We start from the raw sequence: 8,913 nt of genomic DNA, 5'->3' as shown, positions 1-8,913 counted from the left end.
CTAAATCAAATTGCTGTAACTTTTTAACCAAATTATTTTGAGATATGATATTTCATGGGTGGTTTTCTACACTCATTAATCAACTCCTGGGGAAAAATGAGATCGATCGGTTGAGTCATGCATGAGTAATTAAAGATTTAATTAAAAATGACCATTTTTGAAAGTCACAAGTGTCGTTTTTCAGATTGTGCAAATAAAAAATTGGGCAAAAATTGTTTTTAGGTGAATTTTATGGTGTTATGCTGTTTTACTATCCATCATTTAACCACTTCGGACCAAATTTTGATATCGTATGTTCATGGTTGAGTGAGCACGATGTATTGCAGGGGCCGCGGAAGCGGGGGAGGGGGGGGGGCTGTGGGGCTTCAGTCCCCCACTTTTTTCCATAAGCAAGTGCAAGAATGTAATACGATTGTGATTTTTGGCATAGTCAGCCCCCCCCCCACTTTGAAAACTGCTCTGTGGCCCCTGCACAGAAAAAACAAAATTATACAACCTGTATAAAATTTTATACAACCGCTGTTTACTATATGAACCTTACAACTGTTGTTTGAAAATTATACAACCCTCGGTTGTTCAAAATTTAAACAGCAGGTTGTATAAATTTTTTATACAAATTATGTTTAAAACTTGGTTTTATACAGCGGGTTGTAAAAAGATTTTTATGCAATACTGATTAAATTTTGTGCAACTGTATAAACTATGGTTGTATAAAAAAAACTGTTCAAAAATGGTTGTATAAAAGAAGGAGGCAAAGAAAAACGCAAGAGAGAAACTTTTATGCTTTCAGTTTCATTCAAGATATTTATTCTTGCATTTCACACCTGCACAGTAAAGTATGCATGTTTTACATTACATACATAGGAGGCAATACTCCCAAAACTTTTTTTTACAAGGTATCACTTAAAAACACTATGTAACACTGTGGAAGACTCTGACATACTATATCGGAACACGGACGAGTAGATTCAATCCTGCACAGGGAAAGGTAGAAAATTTTGAAATGTGTACAAAATATGAAGAAATGTCCATAACTTATCATTGACGTATTTGCTGCCCTCTTGTTATCAATATATATTTTTAAAAAGCAGAAATTTTCTTATTACTTGTTTCAGTAACAGTAATTTATTTTATTCCCCCCCCCCCCGCTTTTTTTACAAGAAAATCAGACACCTGTGTGCTTTCACAAATGCGAAAGATTAACATTATCCTAAAAAGATGGGGATCCTTGTAGTGATCTTAAGTATGCAGAAAATCTCAATCCAGGCATTATATCTAAGAAGTACTCTGATAACTAACTTGCAACAGTGAAGAATTCACATTTTTTCATATTTCGAATAGCTATTTGATACATAAATTAATGAAAATTACATTGAATATTGGCATGATAACTTTAGACAAAAATGTCATTACAATTTCATGAAACATTGCAAATAACAAGACTCATAAATATTACATCTATTTCAACCTATTTCGATGCCTAAGACTGGGGGGGGGGGGCTGATACAGCCCCTCTTATGATCTCGATCGCAACAAAACTTGGTACGAGTGTTACCCGTCGCATAATCTACAAAACTACAAGATCATTTTCTGCGAACAAGCTCATTGCTAATTAATTATGCTAATTTATGCGTAGAATCAAAATTTTGCTTTAACTAAATAATGCCCCTAAAATGCAAATTTGGGGTACACAGACACTTTATATGAATCTGATCAAATGTACAAAAAAAAAATTCAAAATCACATTTAATTTTTTTTATGTATTTTATTGTTTTCTAAATTTCTTATGTATTTCTCAATTTTTTATTGTTTTTCAATGGAAATTGTCGGGGACTTATTTGGACCATAAATAAGATGGAATTAATAAATTTCAATCAGTAAAAGGAAAAATAATGATACATTTGCCTAAAAACTCTATTTGCATTGGATTTGTACACAAATTCACATTTTTGTTAAATTTTGGGTCTGCATGCACTTACGAAATGCGTTATTTCGGAACCGCGTATCCGGGGGTCGGAAATTTGGTCTCAAAAGTTGCGCGAGACTTGAATGTAAAGAGTCGGTGAGCGACGCGGTCAAAAAACTTTACACGGCAGCTTTATTACGAAAAAAATGTCGAGGGGGGGGGACCGATTCAGCTCCCCTCAAAATTTTTTGACCATGTCGCTCACTAACTTTTTACTTTCAAGTCTGGCGCAACTCTTGAGACCAAAATTGTGACCCCGGGTACGCCGTTCCGAAATTACGCAACATTTCGTAAGTGCATGCAGACCCAAAATTAATCAAAAACGTGAATTTGTGTACAAATCCAATGCAAATAGTGTTTTTAGCCAAAATTCATAAATGTATCAATATTTTTCCTTTTACTGCTTAAAACCTATTAATTTTATCTTTTTTATGGTCAAAAGTCTCCGACAATTTCCATTGAAAAAAAGTAGATAAACAAAGAAAAACAAAAGAAATTTAGAAAACAATAGAACACATAAGAAAATAAATGTGATGTTGAAATTTTTTTTAAATAAATTTGATCAGATGCCTATCTAGAGTATGTGAAACAAAAATTAGCAATTCAGGGGCATTATTTTATTAATTAGAGCAATCTATGATTTTACGCATAAATTAGCATAATTAATGAGACATGCAATTTTTTGCAGAATTTGATGTTATAGTTTTGTGATAATGCCATGGGTAACACGTGTGCCAATTTTCGTCTCGATCGCGCCATCCACGGCGGAGATCGTAGGGGGGGCTGAATTAGCCCCCCCCCCTCCCCGTCTTCTTAGGCGTCGAAATAGCCCAGTCTATTTAGGGTGTAGCCACTGAATACTATGTGAGCAAAGCAAATATGAAATATATGTCCTATTACAGACCCAAGCTCAGCATTACTGCAGGCCAAAGTGAAATAAGTGTGCAATGGATGAAAAATTAGAGGGTGGTATCCAATTATGGTACAAAAGATCCTTCGGTTTTAATGCATTGAGCAAATGTTCAGTTGCTGAATATTTAAAGGACAAGTCCACCCCAACAAAAACTTGATTTGAATAAAAAGAAAAAATTCAAAAAGCATAACACTGAAAATTTCAACAAAATCTGATGTAAAATAAGAAAGTTATGGCATTTTAAAATTTCAACAAAATAGTTATATGAACGAGCTAGTTGCCTCCAAATGAGAGTTGATGACATCACTCACTCACTATTTCTTTTGTATTTTATTATATGAAATATTTCATTTTCTCATCATTGTCATGTGAAATGAAGTTTCATTCCTCCCTGAACACATGGAATTCCATTATTTTAACATTTTGTGCTTCAGGCAAGGAGGTCCTAATTGCCAAATTCGTAAAAATTGACATATTGTATAATTCAAACAATAAAAACAAAAGAAATAGTGAGTGACATCATCGACTCTCTCATTTGGATTTTACTGGCTCGTTCATATAACTATTTTGTTGAAAATAAGCGAAACTTTGAAGTGTCATAATTTTCCTATTTTACATCTGATTTTGATGAAATTTTCAGCATTGTGCTTGTCTGATTTTTCTTTATTGATTCAAATCAACATTTTTCTGAGGTGGACTTGACCTTTAAATAAATTCAACGATGGAACATTCATAATTAGCATTGAGAAAGTATCGAAATGAGTCAAATTTATCCTGGCACAACAAGTTGGAATAAAGATTGTCATCTAAATGTTTCAGACATGCCTTAGAAGATTCTTTCTTGTATTTGCATGAAATCTGGAAAGATGATGTGTACTGGACTTAAAGTTCTTACAACAAAGATAACAAGAACTGTTCTGCACCAAAAGGTGAAATTATTCAAACAACTCTTTAAATTAGCCAACCGTCATAAAAAATGCCATTTGACCTAAAAATATTTACATGTGATCAATAGAATAACAAACGAGCACTCCTCTTAACCCCAACTAGACCAGGCTTTTTTGGCTGCTCTGTGGGGGGGGGGGGGTGCCCCAGGAGCCACTTACATTGACGAGTGGATACCATGCGCGACCTAAAAAAACAGGTAAAAAGGATGTCTTTTTAACGACATGGCACGTTGCGTACGTAACGTGATAATGGTGTAAAAAACACAAATATAATGAAAAAAGGGTATCTATTTCGCTAGGAAAATCACGTGTTTAGGGTCAAATTTGCGGGGATGATAAAACAAAATAAAAATGTTTCATAAAGGATGTCCTTTTTGCCCTAACACTTCATGTTTAGAGTCTGATTTGCACGTAGAGTAGAAGATGGGGTCGTACCAAACCAACTAAGGTAAAGCAGACAACCGAAGGACCCGTAACAATAAAACATTCCTGTACTTGTTTAGGGGTTCATTTCAGGGAATATTTGCCAAGAGTATCGTTTTGTTTCCAATAGTTGTTAAGGGTAGGGTTTCACACGCCAATACTTGTTAAGGGGTGCATGTTCCGAATATGGAAATTACGTGTTTAGGGTGCTTTTCGAGACCCCATGGTCGCGCATGGTATCCACTCGTGAATGGAAGTGCCCCCCCCCCCCCTGCCGATCACGCGAGCAATTTGCACGCTGGTAGTGTGCGATGTAATCTACAAGGCTGTATGGTAAAATTTTCCAAATAATGATATTTTTTTTATCTGAATTAATTTATGGGTAAATCATATTTTTTTGCTCTAATTCACTTGATATCATAAAGCTCCCAGAATGCTAATTTTTGGTAAAAATATTCTTTGTAGCATTCTTAACAATCGCAATTGAAAAAAACTTCAGTTTGGAAATAAATTTCTTATGTATTTTATTGTTTTAGGAATTTCTTTGTTTTTCAACCTTTTTTTCACCAGATTTATATTATAGCACAGCCTGTTTGAAGCATATAATTATGCTAAAATCAATTGACTTCTGCTGTTTAAAGTAAAAATCATAGCTTTATGAATAAGATGAGAAAACTCAATTTGCATTGACTTTGTGGACGAAATCACGTTTTGGAACAATTTTTGGTCAGACATGAACTTACGAAATGTTGCATAATTTCGGGACAACGTACCTGGGCATCGTAAATTTGGTCTCAAAAGATGCGCGAGACTTAGTATAAACTCTGAGAGTGGCAGGGTCAACAAATCTCCCGCGGAGGAATGATCGCAGAAAATGTTGGGGGAAGGTTGTTTTAAACCCCCCCCCCCCCCGGCCTGTTTAGGGTTAAGAAGGGGAAGTAGGTGTTAATTAGCACCTTTTTCATATACTTGCTCACAAAGCCTAAAATACTGTATGTAAATGTCAATGAAAGGCTGCCAATATAAGGCAAGGTTCATCCTGACATTGCATGTTAGTTGGTAAAAATCCACCAAGAATAAGAGTTATGAAATTTTAAATTTGTGACTTCACATGCGAGCAGCTCCTCATATTTTATGTGATATCAATTCTATACAAGTGCCTTTTCTAGGGAAATTGGAAAATGATTTTACCTGTGGATTCAATGTTATCAGAAACATTATTTCATACAAGCTTCTGATAAAAACCCATTTAATTATCATGAAAACCATTAAAAAATGGCAATTTATGGAATTTATATTACATGATTGACATATTGGGAGCTGCTCGCATGTCATGTCACAAATTTAAAACTTTGAAGCCTCATAACTCTGTTATTCTTTGATATTCGCCAAACTTTAATTTATTAATTTCTCTCATGGTTCTCCTTAAAACCAACTTGATGTCAGGGTGAAATTAGGTCCAAGGGTGCCACTGTGCAATCACTCCAAGGTATGGAACGCGCCATTGTCAATTCCTGTTCATCTTCTTTTTCTTCATGCTCCTTCCTAAATAAAGTGCAAAACAAAGAATCGAAGGGGGTAGAAGACCAATCACACAGACATCTAGTTGGATAATCTGTATTATACCTTACATACTAAGAGCAGGGTTGACAGGTAATACAGGAGTGGGAAATACTAGGTGGTAAATGATATTTCGAAAATCATAATGACAAGGGTTCACAAAACATGACAATTACATCATTCTACCAAAAAAAAAAGAAATATCCAATACAATGACAGTATGACACTTTGGCTATATCACTGAAATTAAAGATCTAAATTGTTCTATTCTTTTTGGGCCATCATGCGGCTCAGATTTTTTAATTGTGGTATTGTTAGCCAATATCTTCAAAGGGATGGTCAAAAGCTGAAAATATTCATGTCTTAAATACATAGAGTAGAATTCACTGAACAAAATGCCGAAAATTTCATCAAAATCGGATAACAAATAATAAAGTTATTGAAGTTTAGCAATATTTTGTGAAAACAGTCGTCATGAATATTCATTAGGTGGGCTGATGATGTCACATCTCCACTTTCCGTTTTCTTATGTTATTACATAAAACCATATTTTTTCATTATTTCATACTTGTGTGAATAATATGTCTCCTTTATAATGAAATAAGTTGCAGCAATCAATATCTAATGCACTAAATGAAATGTCAATCCAATTTTTCTAGTTCTTGGAGGAAAAAAATTGAATAAACCTATTTTCATACAATAAAATACAAAAGAACAAGTGGAGATGTGACGTCATTAGCCCACTTAATGAATATTCATGACGACTATTTTCACAAAATATTGCTAAACTTTAAAATTCAATAACTTTGTTATCCAATTTGATGAATTTTTGGCAGTTTGCTCAGTGAATTCTACTCTATAAATATTTTCAGCCCGGACCATCCCTTTAAGAAGGACTTCTATTGCTCCCCCCCCCACAAAATAAATAACATGAATCAGCGTTGATCTCATTACATTATTGAGGTAAAACCATAGGAGGTATTTTTCTGAGTTTAGAGAACTGCATTTAAGGAGATTTCAAGTCTTCGCAAGACATCCAACATAGACATCCAACAACCATGACATACATGCAGAATAGGTATTGACTAAGTCATTGTGTGAACTTATTCCGTTGTTATGATTTGCGCTCCAGAATTGAGATACTTAATTTAGTATCAGGATTATTAGATAGAACAAATACAGTCAGATAGCTGCCCTAAACAGATTTCAATGTTGGGGTCAAAATTTTACTTGCCCACATTAAATTTTTTTTTTTACCTTTTTGGGTAAGCAACTTAAGCACTTTGATATTTTCACTTGCCTTGGTCAAGTGAGCATGCGCTACAGTCAAACCTAAGTGCTCTCAAAGATTGCCAACAGTAACGTTCTAATATTGTTCAGGAAAATCAGAGCTTTAACCTAAATTGGCCAAAAAATAAATAAATATATAAATAAATAAATAAAAAATTTTGAAAAAGTAAGACGATAATCAATACTTACTAATTGGAGATTGATGAAAGATTCAAGACTTTGAAGTACGGCACATTTAATTTGCCTCATTCCCCTTTCGTTCTGCCGATCAAAATCCCAGGAAGTACTGAAAGCCAAATTTTCTTATTGTTGACCTGTATAAATGAAAATACGGTTTGAGCAAAGAAGTGACCGGTGAAGGAAGGGAAAACAAAATAAGAATGGGAGCAAAGAAAATAGGAAAGAAAGATGAAGGTGAGGAGATATCAGCATTTTCAAACTAAATGTGTTTGCCTGCAAGTGAGATTCAATCTTACAAGTGGAATGGGTACAAGTATATAATTGAGATATTATAAGGATTGAAGGTAATAAAGGGATTCACCATGGTGATTTCAGCCAAAATGTGTATCACCCATTAATATACAACAAAATCATTTTATATTCAAAAGGCTTGTTGACCCCTGCCTGTGACCTTGGAACTGGAGGTGACCTTCAAATCTCTGAAGAACATCATCTCTCTTAGATTGGTAACAATTTATGAGTGATGATAGAAATTTAAACAAACAAACCAAAATCCTAACAATGAGCTCCAAAAGTTCTTCAACCCCTGCTGTAACATTTGACCTGGAGGTGACCTTCAACCCCCCCCCCCCCCCACTCCCCCGGGGACATCTACCATCCAAGTTTGGTAAAAAAATGGGCATACACTGTACATGGATCAAACGTTATGAGCTGTAATACAAAACTTGCCCTAATAGGCTTAACTTTGACCCATGCTCATCATCAGCCTGACCCATGAGGTGACCATCATTTTTGGTAAAATTGAAATAAATTTGCATATAACCTGCATGCTTCTCTCCAAGTTTGATTAAAAGCCTTGAGTACAAAGTTATTCAAGTTTTGTCAGTGTTCCCATTTGAAATTCCTGCAATGCATTACTGCTACACAATCCGGGGGGGGGGGGGGGGGCACTCGACCCAAAAATTGGTGGGGGTGTGCCGCGGGCGAGACAAAAAACGGGGGCCTTGGAGTGGGCTAATTGTAAAAAGGAGGGTCCTCGGAACGGGCTTCAGAACTACAAATGTTTGTGAAATCGGGGGTCCTTGGAACGAGTCACCTGCATGTGAGTGCCTTCATGCATCCCTATGGAACGGGCATACGTGCATGCAGCTAGACCGGCAGCATGGGCGGCGGGTGCGCTAGCACAGAGGCAATGGTCAGACAGCGTTCATTGCAGCGGCTGCTTTTTCAAAATTACGACTCATTGTAGCAGATCGATCGGAACGGCATAACAGAAAATATGCGAAGCTTTGGAGCGGATTCCTTTTTCACGAGAAGAAAATAATATGCCTTGGAGTGGCTTTCTTTGTTCTTTTTCTTAATAGGCTAAAAATGCTATGCCTTGGAACGGAAATTTGAGTGTAAAAATGGGGGTCCCCTCCGCTGCACATACCCACTATGCATTACATGTATATACTGAGTGCCCCCCCCCCCTACACAATAATGCAATAATGGTGAATAATGCTGATAATGCTGTGCGCAGTGTTCAGCTGGTATTATGTTGAGAGTCAATTATCTCTCTTTAATGGCTTGTGCAACACGATAGTAAAAAAAAGGGTCTGTGTTACTTCCTCTTCAGAAATCATTACTCTGAA

At 35.8% G+C, this 8,913-nt stretch overlaps 1 long non-coding RNA gene across 1 annotated transcript; it reads right to left on the bottom strand.

The window, feature by feature from the left end:
- Positions 1-5,429: 5,429 nt before the first annotated feature.
- On the bottom strand, positions 5,430-8,119 carry LOC121416604. The gene is made up of 2 exons (XR_005970213.1): positions 7,289-8,119; positions 5,430-5,794 (listed from the first exon to the last, which is right to left on the bottom strand). It is a non-coding gene; the product is annotated as an uncharacterized LOC121416604 (long non-coding RNA).
- Positions 8,120-8,913: the final 794 nt, after the last annotated feature.

Source organism: Lytechinus variegatus, chromosome 6 (genome assembly GCF_018143015.1).
Source record: "Lytechinus variegatus isolate NC3 chromosome 6, Lvar_3.0, whole genome shotgun sequence".
Taxonomy (NCBI): domain Eukaryota; kingdom Metazoa; phylum Echinodermata; class Echinoidea; order Temnopleuroida; family Toxopneustidae; genus Lytechinus; species Lytechinus variegatus.
This window is presented reverse-complemented; position numbering and strand designations above follow the sequence as displayed.